At 28.6% G+C, this 21,893-nt stretch overlaps 1 protein-coding gene across 2 annotated transcripts in view; it reads right to left on the reverse strand.

The window, feature by feature from the left end:
• LOC129961882 (RYamide receptor-like) overlaps window positions 1-21,893 on the reverse strand; it is a 327,448-nt gene that overhangs the window by 214,047 nt on the left and 91,508 nt on the right. For both annotated transcript variants that reach the window (XM_056075501.1, XM_056075500.1), the window contains exon 2: window positions 9,804-9,904. The gene's annotated coding sequence lies outside the window, so the exon portion shown is untranslated. The remainder of the gene's footprint in view (window positions 1-9,803; window positions 9,905-21,893) is intronic.

The following is a 21,893-nucleotide window of genomic DNA, read 5'->3' on the forward strand; positions in this document are numbered from 1 at the left end:
ATATGTTAAAAATGAATTCATAATATGAGCTGAACAATGAATTTAGGAAGAATTGCAAAAAACAAACAAACAAAGTATTGCATCTTAGACAACTTTAAAGAAAAGCATCATAACTTATAAAGAAACAATAATTGATAAAAAAAAAACAATAAGGATAAAAAACAAACAATAAAGATAAAAAGCAAACAATAAGTATTTAAAACAATAAGGATAAAAAAACAATAAGAATAAAAAGAACAAAAAATAAGGTTTAAAAAACAAACAATAAGGATTTAAAACAATAAGGATAAAAACAAGAATAATAAAAACAAACAATAAGGATAAAAAATGAAAAATGAGGATAAAAAATGAACAATAAGGATTTAAAACAATAAGAATAAGAGACAAAAAATAAGGATTTTAAGCAATAAGGATAAAAACAAACAATAAGGATTTAAAGCTATAAGGATAAAAAACAAACAATAAGGATAAAAACAAACAATAAGGATTCTCTCATGGGCCTGATGATGAGAGAATTAAAGTCAACTTTAGGAAAAAAGACCAATATAGAACTTTTCATGCATATTTCCTAAAAAAATAGAATTTTTTACATTAAATTTTTAGTTCATTTCAATGGATTATAGAAGATCTCATATTCACAATTATTAAATTGAATGCCGCAACAGAATATCCTTAAATAAAGAAATTTTATCCCATTATAGTAAACGGCAGAAACCAATTCTGTATTGTATTCTGACTTACATCTAAGACTCTTGAAGGAAATGAAATCAATTTATTTTCATGCAATTGTATTTAATGATTTTTAAATTTACTTTCTTTCGGTTTAATAATTTTTTAGTTATGCTAGTATCCTCTTCAAGTAAATTATTGATATTCATTCATAAATTTTGTAAAAAAATTAAGATTTTCTTAACATATAACCTGTTTTAATCAGACAGTAATGTTGTTTAAGAATTAACATACCCCCAAAATGGGAACTGTCGTTACTAAATATCATTGGATTATTGTTTGGTTATTATTTTAGTTTAGTTGGAAATTTCAGTATTTTTCCCTCAAGAATCCTAAAAATTGAGGCCATCAAAGATAATCGAAATAGCATAACAAATGAACAATGCGTGACGTGAAAGACGTGAATAAAGAATTTACACATTTGTGTGGTACAAGTTTTTCCCTCATTTTTTTACCACAGTGTTACGTATTTTTATGAAACATTATTTGAATTTTGATTATCATTATCGGACAATTTTAATGGACTCATATTACTAAATAAAACACTCTACCATTTACATTCCTGGAAGAGTTCATTTTTTGTTGCTTTATACTTAAATACAAAACTTTATGTTGCAAGCTAAATGAAAACAACAAAAGTAATTAAAATAAAATGGAATCAAAATAGGTAGCGATAAAAATGAATTATGAAGTCTTAATATTGTGTACTGAAGTATTTTTTTTAAAATTAATCTTTGTAAAAAAAAATAAATTAGCAAAAAAACTTTTCTTTAAATTAAAAAAAAATTCCGAATAAAGGACAATTGAAAGAAATACTTCCATTTGAAAAATTATTAAACAAACGAAAGGAAATCCGTATGTCAAATAATGCAAATTTTTTTTCTCATTATTTTTTGCTTGAATGAAATTTTTAATATAATACTTTTTATCCAAAAAACAAACAATATAAATCATTAATTGCTTTCTACTTGAGAAAATACTTTCGCAACTTTTAAATCCCTCAGACTGATTCAGGATTTCCAATTACAGTCACGTAATCCAGAAACGCATTCCTAAGGATTATGGTCCAGGTAATTTCTTGTAAAAACGGTTTTTTCCATAATATTTGCATCGATTTTTTTCTGAATCACCAACATTCAAGTACTAGTGTCTTCTTCAAAGTTTTACTTTGAAAACAAAACATTTAAATGTATTATGAAGTTTGCTTTTCTGGGATTTCAGAGGGATTTTATTTCTTAAAAACACTAACAAATTGGTTGTTTTTAAGATTTTTAATCACATTCTAGTATCAAAATAATAAAAAAAAAATAATGCATTGTTTATTTTTAATTTAATTAGCTGTTTAAATGGGAAAAATAATAGAATTATTTGAAATTTTATTTTTTATGCTTTAATTTTATACATTTTTTTACATATTTCAAAAAGTTCGATTATAGTTTGAACTACAAATAAAATTGCCTTTTCTATAGTCATCATAGCTTTGAGAATAAAATTACAAATTATATCAAGGCATTTTATTGCTATAAACAAGTTGGACTTTTTAAAGCAGAATTATGAAGAAAACTGAGAATGAATGAAAACTTAAATAAATCACACAGAAAAGTTTCAGCCGCCTGATAAAAAAGTTATAATTTCAGTTAACCTTGAAGTGGTGAAGATATATATTATAAGGCGAAAATATATATAAAAAAATATCCTTTGAAAACAAACAGTAGAAAAACTGAAAAAAAAGAGATAAATCAATGCATTATTTCAATATATCAAATATCATTAATTTTTTTTCCACAGCTGATATGTGTGTATCCTGTTTCAACCTGATTTGTGCCATATAGTATCTAAATTGCATTAGTGTGCTGCACTTTTACGTTAGACTATTCTTATTATTTCTCTTGTTATCATTTGCTTTATATCTTAGAACAGATAATTAAAATTCGCATTTGTTTAGCTGACGATCTTTTATAATAGATCTTAAAAAATCCTTTCTCACATTGCTTTTATATAGATAATTTCTCACATTTCTTTAATAAAGATCATTTGTATTTATTTATTATTATTTTGGTAAAGACAGGGAGACATTGAAACATTTGGTGCACCAAATCAGAAATTTGTCTGAAATTTTCTAAAATCAGAAACAAACATTTATTATTTTCAAAATAAAGGATAATTAAATTCTAAGATATTTTTAAAAAAGAAAAAAGAACCAGTTTTTGAAAAGATTAGAATAAGAACTATAGGTTGTTGGTTTACTTCCGCAATATATTAGTAAGAAAATTTCCGCCAAAGTTTGAAATACAATGATGTATAAAATTCCCAGACATTTTTAGAGGAAATTCGAAACGATTTTTTCACACATTTTCTAGATATTCTATTTAAGCCTTAATGAGAAATCGATAAAGTTACATATTATTTACTTTGCCAATAAATTCCTGGGTGTTGCCTGTTGATTGCAGCATTTCATGTGTAGTCAGTAATATATATACATTTTGTTCAAACAACATGTGCATATAAAATATACAGTTTATTTAAACTATTTGCAGTATTTTGAAAAATAAGTGGCGTTTATTTAGCATGTCTGCATTTTTTTTTGTGAAAAATTATGTTCCATTTAATTTTTATCCAATGACGTCAGAATTTAATTCGCTTCATACTTCCAAAAATAAAATGTTAGAGAAAAAGATATTAAATTACAACATATATGATTAGAATTCTGCTCTTTAATCGCTACAAAAGTATATGAAGCACATAATTAGCATCAAAATAAACTCATCTCAATATTTTTTTTCTAATTGCTCTTAATTAAATCTATTTTGATTTTGAGCGAATTAAAACGTGCTGCAGAATTCGAAAACAACTGAATGTTTGTCTCTGAGGACTGATAACAAAGAGCTCTTTTCTATTAGAGCTAAGACGGAAGGTGTGCCAAGATTTGTTGTGCAATGCTTAGCACATTCGGAAATCACAAAAGCCGAAAAGAAGCAGCACCGTATAAAGTGCTGCTGCGAGTCGGTTCAGTATGTGTCCATTGGGAGAAAAGCTTGTTTCCTAATCAAGTCGATCTTTTCTGTTCTTCCCAAAAGATTTGGGAACGCAATCAGCTTGCCAGATTCCAGATAATGTGAGGGAAAATAAATGCAATTATAGTAAAGATTGATGAGATTAATAATAAAAATGAAGCTTTCATTTTCGAAATGGTAAATGGATTTATGATTTTGAAGGACAGAAGATTTTGTTTGATTCATTTTCTATTCATTTCTTTAAATAATGTCGACTCATCCTTGTAGTGAAATTATAATAATTAATTTAATTAAAAACATAAGAAATATGGGAAATAGGGAATGGATGTTTCGAGATTTAAAATTGATCAATCAATCGAATTTCAAAATGCAAACAATTGTTTTGAAGTATTAGCAAAGCATGCTTCTGCTTTTCATATAAAAATACAAAAAAATTTATTGTTTGCAAGTTTGGATAGTAGAAAGCACAATATTTATTTTTTTGCGCTTTTGCAGAAAATCTCAAATGTCTTATGACATAAAATGTCTAGATAATTAATTAATTAGTGTGATGTGTGGCAATTCCCAAATAGAAACGACGTGCAAAATTCTACAGGCGATCGGAGATGAAGCCATGTAGATAAAAGACTGCTGCCAACAACTTTAGCTACACATTATTGGAGAGGGAAGCTTATTCCAGTAGGATTCCAATATTCAGGTTTATATCATTATATACCAAGTTATTTTTCAGCAGCGATGAATCGTTATAAGATAACTTGGAGACTAAGGAAGTTTGTTATTAAGAATTATTGTTGCACAAAAATGCTTATTCTTATAAATTTTATGAAAATATGAAATTTACTGCTACTTTTTCTTGTTGTATGGATTAAAATATAAATAAATAATAAATTAAAAAATTATTTGAATTCATTTCTTTGTTTTCTGTTTCGTCACATTGGGCGTGATGCAATCTAAAGTAATAAATAAGTAACTACTTAAGAACCACATTTATGTCTAGAAATAATAATAATAATTTATCAGTAATTGTACTATTTAAAATCTATTCGATTATGAAGTATATTTGAGTCCTGTTCTGATTATAATCTGTGAATTTATCTAATATGAAGTCATAATCGTCTTCTGTTTTGTAATAACTTATTTTTCAGAAAGTGATTATATTCTTCATTTATTATTTTTAATATTCTTATGTTCATGATGGATTTTTGAAAATTCACGTCTAGCGAAAATTTCAACTTTCATAAAATAATATATTAATAATAATATCTTAATACCTTAGTGCAATAAAAGTGTTTTATTAAAAATATTAAAGAATTATTATTGTTTTATCATTATTATAATATTAGTATTTATGTTTGTTAAGAATCAGAATTTCGAAGGCAAACAAAATTTTTGCTTCTTTTTTTAAAGAGCATTTCCCGCTTAGATTTAAGCTTACATTTCTATTAAGATTTGTTGCGGTTTGTTTAGCGCATACGAATCGCATAAAATCCGGAAAGAAAGCAGCAGCTCCTCGTTAAGTGCTGCTGTGAGTGGATTCAGGATGTGTTGTTTGGAAAACAAAAAAAAACAAAAAAAAAAAAAACACGCTGCTTAATCAAGTCGGCTTTTTCTATTCATTCTACCTGATGTGAAAAACAAATCGATTTGCCTGATTCTAGAAATTGCATTTTCGGCACAAATTGATGAAGATGAATTATAAGAACCAGGTTTGCATTTTGGGATTGATAATTGAATTTGTATTCTAATGGTTTATTTTTCATTCCTTAGTTTTTTTTCCTTATTCATTTATTTTTTTCATATATATATAACTACGCTTTACTCATATTATTAAATATTAAATAATTCTTGAGATTTGAAAAATTACATTGACAAAAGCATAAAGTATATATTTTAAAAAGAGTGATTTCTTCATCTATGATTTTCATACATTCAAGAAAGGAGAGATTTTTCAAGTAATTCTATTTGCATCCATTATTCAACTTATAATTCAATAAATCTCTCTAGCAATTTTTATGACATGAATTTTGTTTATTGTTTTCGTATTCACGTACAGATATATTTACACTGAAATTTTCGAATGAAATTCTAAAAACAATGAAAGAATTATTAGTGCTACATTTGCATTAATTATCATTTGTTCCATTTTCACAAAAAAATTGTTGTTATTCCACATCATTTTTAAAGTATTGCCTAAATTTTATTTTTAAGAAAAAATATTCCGTATGGAAAAATAACCCTTCACCTAAAATAAACTTTAAGGACTAACTAATTTCTTCACAAATCATGCAAGAGTTACGATGTGCATTATAATCTAAGTAAGAAAGTTTGTTGTTAAAACGAAACAATGTCAGTAAACGCGTTTGAGTTGAAAATAAAAATAGTGAAATAAATAACGTGAATCCTATTGTTCCACTTGGCGACTAAGAAAAACGAGTTGGAAGAGATTTTGGAGTAATTTTTAAAAGAATTTGCTTTAACTCACGCTAGTTTACGTGATACATCTTAAAGATTAAGAAACGGAAATGTTTAATCATTTTAAAATTGCTTTATAAATAATTGCGTGACTGATGTAGCATTTTCTTTGGATGAATCGAATTTAAATAAAAGGAAAAGTATTTTTTTTATAATAAAAATAGAGCACAATAATACATTTTAGTGTCGAATAAAAATTTTTAATGCAAAATGTTACAATGTTTCAGCTTCCAAGAACCTTTTTGCATTAAAAAAATCCATATCTATGCTTTGATAAATATTGAAAAATCTCCATAAACCAAAAATTATGACAATATATCTGCCTATTATTGTAAGGGTGAATATGATAACATGCATTTGTAAATTCGAGTTCCAAATTAAAGATTCCGTAAATTGTAATATTTCCACCTGGTTAATTTATTTAAAGTAGTAGGATGCAAGAAAACGATGTTTTTTTGTTGTTGTTGTTTCTTATGGCACTTGCCATGGACAAGCCGGCTGTTCGAAGACAGCCGATTTTAGCCTGAGGGGGAGCGCCTCTTGTTTCTATAGTAGCGCCATCTAGGGCCAAGAGAACGACTTAGCTACACACACGTCACAACCCTTTTTACGGGGCGGACTTCATTCACACATATCATTTACTCACAGTTCGTAATTTAGACCTGAATCAGAGAACGATCACCCCTGATCCAGTACCCCCAGTGGTATTACTCTCGACATGGAGGACTTTGTGCCCAAGACAGATTTAACGCGCGTCAGCCACCAAGCACGCGGGGAATCTTTGACCGGCGGGATTTGAACTCGCAACCTACGGGAAGCGTATCCGACGCTCTACCAACCAGGCTATCCCGGCCCATGTGTGTTTTTTTTAACCCGTAATTCGAGACGGAAGTCAAAATAATTCCGCGTTGTTCATTAGCTTTGATTATCGTGTGGTATTTTGTCCTTGAATAAATCATCTCTTCAATATCTTCAGATTGTTCTTTCAGCAGTATGTTGGCAAAAGTCTAAATATGAACACTTGCGTATAACCGAGTTATTCTTTTTCAAAGTGTTTGTCGTTATTTATGGAGTTACTGACTCCATGTCTCTCAAACTGCTTTTAATTTGAATAATACAAAAAGAATAACGAAATATTCTTAAAAAATTATTTTAAAATATTGTATTCTTCATTTTTGGTTTTTAAATTCTAAGATTATTAAGATTAGTGTAATTCCGTAATATCTAACTAAAGTAAATACTCATTAAAAATTGTTTAGGTTTTTCTTAGGTCATCTTTCCAACATTTAAAATTATAATATTTAATATTTTTACTAATAATATTTCTAATGCTTTTAGTAAACTACATAATTTCTAGAATGCGTTGTGTTTCCAAAATCAATTGCAATGCTGTTTACAAGAGACAAAAAAGAAAAATGACAGTTGAGTCATTTTGATTCCATATCCGCTTCAGGAAATTCGTGTCTCCAGTTACGGGTTGAGATTTATGAGGTTTGTTCCTTTCTAGTAATGTTGACAATTCAATGTAGAAAAGATACCTTTTGTCTTGAGACCGGAAAGAATATTTTTGTACAAATCCTAAGGAAATTTATTAACTCCGCAATTATAATCCGTTCAACAACAAAATAAATTCTTTTTCTCTGATTTGATATAATTTTACTTTTTAATTTAGACTTTTTTTTTTTTTCAAATATCAACTTTAAAACAAAAAATACATTTAGAATGATAATGACTTTTTTGGCTATGGGCACAGAACCTAGTATTTTATTACTTAAAACTTTAAAGTGTAACATTATCAAACACTCAATTTCTAAATTAGGCTTCTGAGTGCCAGAATCAAAAGTAATCACAGCACAAAGAAAAATGGAAATTTTTTCCCCCCAAATTTTTTCAGCTGTAAAAGGCAATTGTAAAACGAGCTTAAAATGGACTCTTCTAATTACTAAACATTTTCTTTTCTCTGATTCCATCTTTATCTGAAGTCGAAGTTGGAGAAACCTCAGTTCATTTCTTTAACATCCAACGGTAGAAACGAGATTTTCTTGTAACAAGACTAAGAATTCTTCTGTAGAACTCATTCTGTTTCATCAAAGAACTTGAAAAGAAAAATCACATTTAATGTACCTAGTAACAAGGATGAAGATATTTTCTCCGGTTGTTTAAAGCAACGTGTGGCTTAACTAAAGCTTGTTTTTTGACATATCTAAAACCTAATCGCAAAGCAGCATTTTATTCAACGGGCTTTCTTTTCTTGTATTTCTCTCTAGAATATTAGGCACAAAAGAGTTGCTCACGCAAAATATGTTTTTTATCCGGTTCGTTGCATGGCAACAGAAGATTATGGAACATTTGTAAAATGTTGACATGGTTGAAAATATGAAAGTGGAAATACTCCGGAAAATATTAAAAGTTTCGTCGTTAAATGAGTTTCTGAGACAAGCTTTGAAAGAATCTTTGCTTTGAGAGATTGCCCCATTGCTTCCTTTGTATTTCATTTGATTTTTTTTTTGGATTGAATTCAATTCTCCATAAATTAATTAAAGTTGAAATTCTCAGATGGTATAAAAAAAGAGATTTTTTATGGACAGTCTTCATTCTAAATCTAAATTCTTTCATATTTATTAAATATAGTATTTTGTTCATTACAAACTAAATTCTTTCATATTTATTAAATATAGTATTTTGTTCATTACAAACTAAATTCTTTCATATTTATTAAATATAGTATTTTGTTCATTACAAACGAATCAAATATGAAGTCTCGTAATTTTTTAACATAATCAGAAAAAAAATCAATTTCTTAAAATTTATAAAATTAAAAAAAAATCCTTTAAACCACGAGCTTTATGAAGTTAGCATTTGTACTTTTATATTGTAAATATTTGAGAATTTGGGAAAACCAACTGCCTATTTTTTTCTGAAAATAAAAGTTCTGGTAAATATATGTTTATATACTTATATATTCTGCTTTTCTTGTAATTGTTCTAGATGGTTAATTGCTGAAGAATAAAATTCTTTTTCTTTGAAAATCAACTTAAACCATCAGTATTGATTATTGTACATAATTGTTTCCTAACCTTCGTTCAGATATTTAAACAATCATTTTTTATTTGGTTAGTATTTTATTCTGCATCTTTTATTTATTTGAATTTTATCCAAGATATCTTAAAAGAAGATAAACAAACTTCGAAAATGTTCATCATGACGCATCCCTTTTATTGGATGGTTAAATAAGTTTCCATCAGTTTTCGAAAATTCGCGCTGATATTTAAAAAAAAAATCCAAATTACTATTATCAATCTTTGAACTTTATTTTATATTGTTGTTATTTTTTCCTGTATTTGTGGCTTTTCAATATCAACTGATTTAATTATGCTTGTTTGGTAGAGATTCTTTGGACATTCTTTTTTTTTTTTTTAATCTCAATGGAAAAGAACGTTGACCAACTCGCGGAAAAGATATGCGCTATTAAAAAAAATTGCTAAATGTGAACAAATGGAACTATGCAGATGGTCTCTAAAAGAAAGACTATAGGAATATTAACATCGACCTAGTAGTCATCAGCAGTGAAAGAGATAATAAACTTACTTCCACTCAGCGAATCAAAGTGATCCTTGGAACATCAGATTTGACCTTCATGAGCATTGGCTATGACTTGCCAAACGTAGCAACCTTGTAGTTTGGCGATCCTGCAAATTAAGATAAAATTTTCAATAAACAACATATTCACATGCGATTTATTTCTCAAACACAAAAAAAACGATTCATTTTTTAAAAGGATTATAGTGGACGATGACAAATTGATAAATAATTCTAGTTAGTAAAAGGTTTCTAGAGCATTTCGAATGAATAGAAATCAACTTCTCTGAACGTCATTATCTATTTGCAGACACTTGCATGCTGATGCTGTCGGATTTTATTATCATTGCCCATTACGAATTGCCGTCATGTAGCCAATAGTTAAGTCGATTAAATACGAGGGAAAATCAGGAAGTAAAGGGGCATTTGAGAAAAGGTGCATTTATTCTAATGGTGGAAAACTGAAACACACATTATTTGTTTGCATAACCACCTTGAACTTCAACACACTTTCCTAACGTTTCACAAGTTTTTTTTTATTCTGTCGGAAAAAAAAAATGTTTTTTCGATTGTATCTCTGATTAATTTTGCTCCGCATCAGTGACTTCTTCATCGGTTGCAAATCTTCTTGCCCTTAGCTATTTCTTCAAAGGTCTAAACATATGATGATCGCTCGGTGCCAGGTCTGAACTGTATGGTGGAGGCTCCAGTACATCGAATCCAAATTTCCTTTATTATTTCTGCTATCCGTTGGGTAGAATGTGGCTGAGCGTTATCTTGCTGCAGCATGACACATTTTCGCAGTTTTCCACGACGTTTGGATCTGATTTCAATTTAGTTTGCAACACATCACAATAATTCTCACTGCTCGTAGCTTCGCCTCTTGGAATAAAATGAACGGTTACTATACCTTCCATGCCCCAGAATAGTGTTAGCATAATCTTAGCAGTTAATGAGTGGCATTTAAATTTCTGAACTTCTGGGTATGAGGGTGTTGGATTCGACGAATAATTTTCACAGGTTTAACACTTTTCGCAAAAAAAAAAAAAAAAAAAAAAGACCGAATCAGTGCTCTTATTTCCTAACTGGTGCAGATCGTCAATGAAGCTACCATATTTAACGGTCTGCTACATTCCAACGGCTAATGTGGGAATAGGAGTGACATGTTCAGAAAAGTGCTGCCGACTACACAAATTCAGCGCTAAATGCTAGCAGTGTTACCAAATCTGGGAAAGAAAAATCACAAATGTTCTCTATTTTAAGACTTTCCCTCATATATTAATCATTTGTACAATTCGAAACCAGATGCTGATTAGAAATCCATTAGAAATAAAGGAAGGGATAAGTCTACGTCACCTGTGCCTTTGATTATTCCTTATAAGCTGTTGGGATTGGTGGTTTTACCTCATTTCTTTATAAAATATACTTCTATACTTTAGAAGCTACACGAACTACCATTTGTTCCTCATCTTGCATAACTCGCTAAAGAAAAAAGATTCGAATGCTCTGATGGGCAACAAATAGCAGCTTTAAGAAATTCTATGTAAGTTAACTCATGAAATTTTTTAATTGATCGGATCAGTATAAAAGAAGGATCAAGTTATTGCATAAATTTCACTTTTGATACATTTTTTTAAATTAAAAGTTTCAAAATTGGAAAGAGATTTCACAAACAATTCAATATTATTATCATTCTTTAGAATTTATTAAAATTGAGATCTTTAGACTTTTCTTATTGTGCAGTAAAATCTTTTTGATATTTATAAATTATAATTAGTTATTGATATGACCCACATTATTTGCCATATAATAATTAATTTAACTGAAAATTAATGAAAAAAATAGAAAATTTATGATTAGTTTTGCTTGTTTTTAACTCTGAGAAAAAGAGCGTTGTGATGAAAAAAATACAAAGACGTGAAACGAAAGTGTTATTATCCAATTCATTATATCAATAATTATAAAAGAAAAGTCGAAACATATTTAACTACATTTCCTCTGAATTATTGAAACAAACATTTTAAACGAAAACGTTTTGTTAAAAACTGACACTTTCACCAAAAAAATTGACAAATAAGAAATTTTAGGATTCAATTCGAAACACCTACTACTTTAATAATTTTTTCTATATATTTTTCATTTTTTTATTCTATATGTTATTGGGACCACACAGAGGACAACACTTTAATAAAGTCTCTGCTTAAACTTCAAGATAGTTTTTAAATTCCGTTGGATTTTACAATAGACTATCTTTTGTAAACTACGCGATCACAAATTATAACAAGGACTAAATTTTTATTTTGCTTCTGTAGGGAGTTTTTATTTATTAAAAAGATTATCATGAGATTTAATGGTGATAATATTCGAAAGTGAAAAATTATATACACATACCATCTATTTGAAAGACATCTATTTATTTAAACTATCATTTATACACAAAATTAAAATGTCTTTTAAAAGTGATAATAAAAGGCAATCTATCATTGGTTTTCTAAAATTCTTGAATTTTCACCAATCATCAATTCTTGAATTTTCACTCTAATCATCATGTAAGGTGGTTAATAATATATTAATTATTATTTTCTTATGTACTTAAATATAAATTGTCTTTTCTTTATATGCAATTGCATAATTCACCAATGGTTTTTTTTTAAATTTTGATAACCTTGGGATAAAATTCTCTTTCATTTTTAAGAGCGTTTTATTTGCTATAATTTTTTTCAACAATTATTTTGGGAGTTCTTAAGATTTATACCAAATGACTACATCTAACAAATGTACAGAATTATATCATTTTAGCATCACACACATTCAAACTGTTTCAAATATAGTTTATAAACTGGGTGGCTAACAACAACATTTTAGGAGTGCAGATCACTTCTTGTTCACAGTATTGAATTCTTAATATGTACTTATGCCTACTCAAGTACCTAATTTTTATAATCATTTTATTTTTATTTTATTTTATTTTTTTCACTCATACTGTACATTATCATGTTCATTCAGTTCCAGTACATTATAATGTTCCAGTTTCATTGTACTCCAGATATTATATTCCAGATATGTCCAGATATTTTTATCAGTTTTATAAATGTTATATGCATTCGTATTTTGTCATTTGCATGTTTCCTTCCAACTGTTTGCAGTGTAATCTTTTTGTTTTTTGTTTTTAATGAAGTTCACCTACATTTATACCAAACGGAAAGGGCCACATCAGCTCTAGAAACGGAAGTGTAATGTGGTGTTCTACATATTTGAAATCAACGAAATCAGTGCGCTATAGGATGTAAAACACCTCCTTGCCTCATTTTCGTACGAATGAAACAGCCAATACTAATGAGGTTACATACAATAACATATACATCAATAAAAAAATAAAATTCATCACAATAAGAAACTTGGTTTGATTTCAGCAATTAAAAAACCATTGCCGTGCTACAATCCATAAGGAATAGTTTCTTAGAAATTTATTTATTTGTTTTTATCCAAATTCACAACAACAACATTTTGATCTATTTAGATCAATTCGAATAAATATTTTGCCATTTTACAATGGAGATGTATAAAGAAAAATATTCCTTTCTCTCCAAAGGAAAATTATACAATAAGAGGTGAAAGCATAAAATATATCCTGATATCCTCTGCTTAATTTAAGTAACTTTTTTCACCTCTGTATAAAGATTTTCAGAACTCTTCTGAAGAATATTCAAATTAACAAATCCACAATGAGACACCATGAAATGAAATCAAAAACAAAATACCTTCCTTTGATCTTCAACTCCATACATTCTTTCTGGCACATCAGTGGCAACAACAAAAAATGCAACGAAAACCGAGACTAGGAACATCTGGGACAAAGAAATTAATATGAGTTGAAATTAACGGAGAGGTAAGGAAAGAAACTTTTCTTTCATGATGAGATCCCTAATACATCTTAGATAGAGGAATAATGGGCGAATTTTTTCCTTTTTTCCTCTTTGCTTTCGCATTCTCGCAGTCTTTCTCTGAAATAGACTTCGGTCCATTGAAAAAATGAATTTTTAATATTTTGCTGATTGTGAAATAAACGATATCGTGCTATGCAAATCGCTGAGATTTAAAAAGAAATCATTGTTATGATGCAGGTGATGGAAACTAATAATCGATTTATTACAATGATTGCAAAATAAATAAGTATGCATTTCCAAAGATAGGTATGTAATAAAATACATGATGACAAGATATCCATTCAGTAACAAAGCTTGAAAGATATTTGACATAATGACGCAAGGAACATTTTAATTTAAAAAAGTGTAACAATTAGGTAAGAGTCTATAATTTTTAAAGTATTTTCCAATTATTTATATATTGTTGCATATCCTACTGGACAATGGAATAGGATTATATAACAAACTAATCAGGTGAGGTTTGATCCAATTCAATTAAATACAGACATGAAATTAAAAGTTTATATGCATTCAAAACTTTACATTTTAAGGAAATGATATCAATTTTTTTATCGGTTGCAAAGATATTATAGTATAAAAATAATTATTTCAATGTGTTTTGACTACATCTACAAAGGAAAATTTTTAAGTGAATTTCCATATAATTTTTAAAACAGAAGTTCCAATAACTGACTCTTTAATGAAACCGTTTTTAAACATTGAACACATTCTCTAATTCATTGCTTCCATATAGAATAGACTGTATTAATAAGTAATACCCAAAAATTTCATTTTCCATTTAACATACGAAACCTACATCTGTTTTCTTTTCTCCTTTTATAAATGATATAATAGACGTGGTTTCCTTTTCTTTACAAAATAATTCATGTGCATAGTTTTTTTCTTCTCTAAATTATTTTTTGCAAACTACAGTTTAATTTTTGAGTTAATAAATAGTCTTGGTTCCCTTACTGCATAAGGCTTATAAATGTGTGCATGTTTTTCCATTTGTAATGATTATAAATTTGTGGACATAATTTTTGATCACATGTATTTATAATTTTTTTATTTACTTATTTTTAGTTTCAGGATCACAAAACTAGCACTTTCCGGAGATTATACTTAGCTAAGGGAAGGTAAGAAGAAAGATGAATGGTTATGACGCTTCCTACTTCCGTGAATGAGTTCACTCTATTGCCAAACGTACATGTCTCATCTTTCATCTTTTCTCTCATCCCTTTTTTTATGAAATAAACATTTCCTGACGCATGCACAAAAGCGTGAAGCATTTTCGAATCTGAGAATGAACAGTACATGCATGTCTATTTATTCATAGTTTCTTTACTATTAATGCTATGTAAATATTATTTATTTTCATTTTATATTTTTCAATATTTTGTTTCTTTTTTACTTTGTTATTTAATATCCTTACACATTCAATGGATGTAACATGTATTTAGACAACTTTAACATCTGTCAGTCTTAAAATACTTTGAGTTTCGCCTTGGGAAATGAACAAATATTCCTCCTAGTAAAAATTTGTTAAAATCTATAACCGTCCCCACTATTCTCTGAAGAAGGTCAAGTCCTCAGTGATTCACCACGATAATGCATTGACCCATTTGCCTCTCCTGATGTCAAATTACCTGCCAATATACCCTATCCCAGTATTTCTAAAGCTAAATTGTTCCCTTCATTTTGACCCATTCCACTTTTTCTTGAAATGAAGAATTTGCTTAAAGACCAAAGATTCTCAATTTCTTAAGAAGCGCGGCGATGAATTATGAGCACAAAGAGGCCTGCATTAAGCATTTACAATCAGGTATGAACGATGTCAAAAATACATAGTGAAAACTGATATTTATTTTGAATAAAGCGCCAAATAACAGCTTTTTTCTGATATTTCTTACGTAATATAATTTCCAAAACTTTATGAACGTGATAGTATGTTCCTCAGCAACAACAACAACAACAACAAAATCTAATTAATTTCATAACTTAATTATACATAAATGATCTGAAACTTGGATCATTTTTGTATTTATGCATGCATTTAAAAAAACATCTATTCAAACAGTGAAGGCTGGTACTTATTAAAGAATTAATAAAAATTTTTGAAACAGTGTTTGAATTTAGCAGATATGTTCTGATTCAATTTCTCTCCATAGTTACTGTAGGAATATAGAGCATTATTATGCTTAGCTACCTGATATAGTCTACAATATCTGATTTGTTTTTTGAATTTGTTTTTAAATCTAAGAGATTCAAACGTAGATACAAAGCAATAATTATGATGGTAAATCGCAAATTATAATCAATACAAAATATTGTTTTTGAGTTTTCTTATTTAAATAAGCACAGCACTGTACTGGGTGCTATTCATATGAAAAATTAAATTATAAGTAAGCAGGTTCTCGCTTCCCTAATGGGTATAATAATTATCTGGAGGGTTATCTCCACTTCGCTAAAGAATAACAAGGATAAAGTGGGGTTGAATGCATGAAATGCGTCGTAATGAAGATTATTTAGCATCTATTTCAGTGCCTAAATGAAATTTCCTGGCGACTTCATCAATCATAGACCCCAGCACAGTGGCCTATTTCCAATTACGCAGACTAGGCAGCTACCTAGAGTCTCTAGACTGAAAGTCTTCCTCAAGATGGTAGACAGAAAAGCATTATTTCCCCTCGTTGTCAAATAAATAATTTTGTAAAAAAATGAATGTTAGAATAATATTATTATATGAATCAAATATAAATGATCAAATTTCCCTATATTTCATAACTTATTTTAGAATATTTATAACATCGTGCATTTGCTTCTATAATTTTGATTAGAAACGTTGGCAATCTGGAACCACTACTGGTAAATAAAAATAAATAAACAAAAAGTTAATAAAATAAAAAAAAAACATTAATTTAAAGAGAATTAATAACATTTCAAAAATACACTGAGATATGAATCTAAATTGACCATCTCATTCAAATTGGGGCCTCATAAGGTATACTGTCTTGGGCTGTAAAATATCCAAATCCGCCACTGCTTGGGATGCAACGCCAGAACAGCGATGACCAAGTTATATGATTATATACGCACTCTGACAGGCAGTAAATCGTTCACTTATTTATCCCAGCGTTTGCTACAGATGAAATAGCAACAGTGTTGTTTTGCTAAAGAGCAATTCTGATGATAAAATCAAATGTCCAATTTCATAAATTTTAACTCATGTTTACAGACATATATACAAAAAAGTATTTCCAGTCATTTTTCAGTTCATGTTTCAAATGGAAAATTCTTTTGAATAAAGAAGTTATATTTTTTGAAGTACTAACACTTTTTTTTTCTTCTTATATTTCAAACGTAAAAAAATATTATCAGGACAAACTATGCACTAATTATTCCGAAGAAATAATAAATAGAATGCATATTACATTATAAGAATGGCAAAATGTTAGGCTTCGCTTAGCCGCAGGTGCTAAATCGAAAATATGGTGACAAAAATAGAAAACTGAAGTAAGGATCCCTTGGAGAAACTTGGGGAAAAGGTACACGTATTTACCAACAATTGTAAACGTGATGGGATGAGAAAGGATCCCTAGGGCAAGAATTCGCATGGATGTTCCCTCGGGATTAGAAACATAAGGAATGTGAGTGCTGGAAGAGATTGTAATGCTTAAAAGGAAACATGAGCTCGAAACTTACTATGAAGCGATGCCATTAGGCGAAAAACATAATTACATTGAAAGAAAGGCTAACTAATTTGTTTAATATCTTTTTTTAAAAATTTGTCTGATGTAATTCACATTTAGGAAAACCAGGGATAAACTTAAAAACACAAGGTTTTCTTTCACTATGGTAACGGTAAAAAAATACTTTCTGTGTTTTAGATTTTCAATTGTTTTGGATAGAGACTAGTTAAATTACGCAAAGAGAATTTAATAATTTTTCAATAAATCAGCTAGCGCCAGATTTTTCTAGAGTGACTCTTTATATTCTCTGTTAAATGTTATCTAATATTATATCGCTGAAATCTCTCACTAAGTTCGTACATATGAGATATGTCACAAAAAATACTCTTAAAATTTTCAATAAACTGATTGATTACAATTTATAACTGAATTGATATTTCAGTAATAAATTGTGATTTATTTAACAGTAATATTTCACATTATACAACTTACACTTTGTTATTTATAGTAATATTTTTTAAATGAGAAGAGTATGTCAGTGTATTACGCTGTAATTATAAATATGTAAATTTTCTGAAATATGTGGTTTATCATTGAGATGAAGAATAACATTGAGTATTTTTAAAGAAGGATCATGACTTAGAAATCCTCATTGAATCAATGTTTTAAGTAGCATAAGTATGTTGCACAATATTGTGTACTATCATGTTATTCAAAAATCAACAATATTACATAATATTGCGAATATTATTGTGAATGTGAAACGTCATTATACAATACATATGTGCTAATGGAAACTCTCTGTTTTAGTATGTAAGAAAATTTTTACTATAGTTTAAAGGAAATGAAATTATGGATCATTAATTTTTTTTTCCACCAAGACAAGTATTGCATTTCTTACAAAAAATTAAAAAAAAAAAAAACTGTTTTCTAGTAACCGCCAGAGAAATACATAACGATACATAAAAAATTATTTGGCAATCGCAAACTTTCTTTTTTAATAATTTTATATAAAACTCAGAATTCTAAAAAATCAGAATTTATAGAAATCTGAATTTTTATTTTAGAAATAGCTGCTGTATACATCATCTAAAAGAACAAGGAAATACAATAACGCAATGATTCTCATCTATGTTTACAAAATTAATCATCTCTAGTAAAACTGACTAAATTGCCATTAAACGTCAGAAGTCATTAGCACAGTATTCAGAAGGATTTATTCGAGAACTGTAGATGACAAGTGAGAAAATATTTCCTCATCAACATTTATGTAGAAGCAGAGTCGTACTTCTCTATGAAGGGGCCCGGATGCAAGAAACCATTTAGGGCCCTATATGTTTTGCAAAGTAAAAAAAAAAATGCATGTTTTTTTATGCGTGATTTTGTTTTTACTATTAATTATTTTAGGAAAATTACAGGTTTTTGCAATTTTTTCCGATGTTTAATATATAAAGTGCATTTAAGCGTTATGTAAACAAGCTTGACTGAAGACAATTCTTTATTAATTTCAATTTGCTGAAAGAGCGCTCAGCATTTATTATAGTAACTGGCAATGTAAAGAAAAGTTTTAACATTGTTAATACATTTAAAAATAATTCATTATAATTATTAAGTAGTATATATTGCAATATATGTTGAGTGTTATTTACATTCCTTTCATTCAAAATCAAATCCCGAAGCAAAACAAGGATTTGGATTAGGTTTTCATCTGCATCGTTATTATAAAATGCTACAAAGTTTTCGGAACAATTTTCTAATTCATGTCTTTCTAAAGTTTTTATATCAGTGAAATACATTTAAATCTGTCTTCTATCTGCACAATAACAGTATCAGTTATAGAGTTTAAAATAACATTCAAATTCCACAACCGAGTTTTCTATAATTTCATCTTCTGCTGCTTCAAAATATAATTTTTCTCTTTTTTTGAATTCGTTTTTCAGGAAAATGTCCTGAAATATTCAAATTGCATGCTATCGCTTTTGCCTCTTCTAAAAATGAGTTAAATTATGGATTTCAATTTTAATTGTATTGACTAAATTAAACACCCAGTCGAGAACAATTGTTTTTGCTTGAAATATTTTATAGATAGTGATAATTTCGGACAAAGTTGAAAACTGTACTATTAAACATAAAATAAATGTCATTTCTTATATTGAATCTGATAGACTTTTAGCTTCCGATATCGCTGTATTATTGTTATTTGCATTAATAATTTCTTCTAGGGCATTACAAGTTTGTTCAAACTGTATATGCATTGCTTTAACTGTATCTGCTTTGGCTTCCCAACGAGCGTCGCATAATAGTCAAGACTAATGTGTAAATGCTTTTGTAGAATTTACCATCTTTTTATAGCTGCAGAAAATAAGCAATATAAACGTTTGTTATAATAGCTTGAGTGGAACTTTCTTCGCCAATTGAAGCTTGTAACTTCTGAAGTCGAAGCAATTTCATTGCCAGAATTACTTCGTATACAAGAAAATAGATATACTCATGACTTTTTGAAATTTAACTTTCTTTCTTTTACCTTTTCTGCTAATTTTCTTTTTTGAAACCGAGTCCTGACACACAGAGAGACACTTCCTTGGCATGGGCATGATTAGATCTAACAATATTAAACAATTTATAGTATGAATGATCAAAGAAATATATGCGGTTTAACCTAATAGGTGAGGTAAATGGCTCAACTTCATGTTTATAATATGTTGCACACTTGCACTAAGCTGTAATATGTCTGTAAACTTCGTATATTTCAAAACCCATCTAATGTTCCAGTTAAATTTCATCTTCCTTTCTTTCCATCCCTCTATAACCTTTCAGAACATTATTTTAGTTCTTGATCATGTCTTTAGTTCTTGATCCCTCAATCGCGGGGCCCCGGTGCATAGCATCCGCCGCACCCCACAGATGGCCGGCCCTGTGTAGAAGCGTCTCATCACCAGAGAATGAGAATAGCATGAAGAGCAATTTACGCTAGCATATTGAGTTGCGTGTATTATGTAGATACATGTCTCATTATCGTATAATGCTTAGTGAACTGAGAAATAAGTTTATATAAATATCTATAAAGTTTTTTTAGGGGAGATATGGTATGTTGCCCTTGTGATAAAGTCCTAGTCTATAGGATCCTAGTTTCGAAAAAAAGTGTAAATGTGAGGCATGGCGCGTGAGACAAATATGCAGGTGCATGCTGGGAAGTGATATTTGACCCACAAAAACTTTTGATTCTTTATTCGTGATAGTCAAGTCACGTGTTTTTTCCTAACGAAATTATTTCTTTAGAAATAATATTGAATATTGTAATAATAGAAATAATATTGAAATAATAATAATAATAATGAATAGAGTGGCCGAATATTTTTCGTACTTGGAGGGCAAAAATATTAGTAACAAGTCAACAAATCTAGTAAACAATTTATATTAATTAAAAATTTTATAATAATATTTTTAATCATTATATATATATATATATATATATATATATATATATATATATATATATATATATATATATATATATATATATATATATATATATATATATATATATATATATATATATATATATATATATATATATATGTGGGAAAAGGCAACGACCAGCATTAATATTTGAAATATATTTATTAAGATTAAAGTACAAAGGACAAAACATTACTACATAGAACATAAAAGATACATGAGCGTGAGCTACACGTCTTGCAGTCTCACTGCCTAACTCTCGTCTGCCAATAATGGCGGGAAAGCATCACATGATTAATGACGTGACGCAACATGGCGCCATACAGGATACGGGATCTGTCAGCGCTTCCCACATATATATATATATATATATATATATATATATATATATATATCTAATTAAAATGAATAAAACATATTCGGTTCCGGAAAATAGAAATGGAAGATATGAATATATTAAAATTGCATTATGGGAATGCGCTGCAGACCCCTTACAATGAATGTATAATGTGACTGAATTTTTTTTCACTGCATTGGAGGCCCCACCCTCCTTGTTAATGCTATGCAATTGAACAAAAGAGTTCACTATTCTCGATAATATGCAAGCTTCTAAATGATTTTGTAAAGAATCAGAATTTCAGAAAATGCTTAAAATTTCGACATTAAAATTTCGTTTGTAAGAAAGAAAAAAAAAAAAAAAAAAAAAAAAAACACGCAAAATTTACTTTTATGCTTTTACTTTAAGTTTTTTGAAGATCGCAAATCTGTCTCAATAATATGCTATGGTGATATTTCAAAAACGACAATCGTTATTTTAGAATTTTTAAAGAAGTTCCTATTCTTATTGTTTATTACTAATATTTTGAAAGCAATAATGAATAGAAAACGCTACCAAACGGAAATGCTTTCATCCAAAACTGCACAAGTTCTTTCTGAAATTAAACTACCAAGCAATAGAAGTGAAAAGACGTATGAATCTCTGGTATTTCATTAAAACTTGATAATATGCAATTAAACATATCATG

This window comes from Argiope bruennichi, chromosome 2 (assembly GCF_947563725.1).
Source record: "Argiope bruennichi chromosome 2, qqArgBrue1.1, whole genome shotgun sequence".
Classification (NCBI taxonomy): Eukaryota; Metazoa; Arthropoda; class Arachnida; order Araneae; family Araneidae; genus Argiope; species Argiope bruennichi.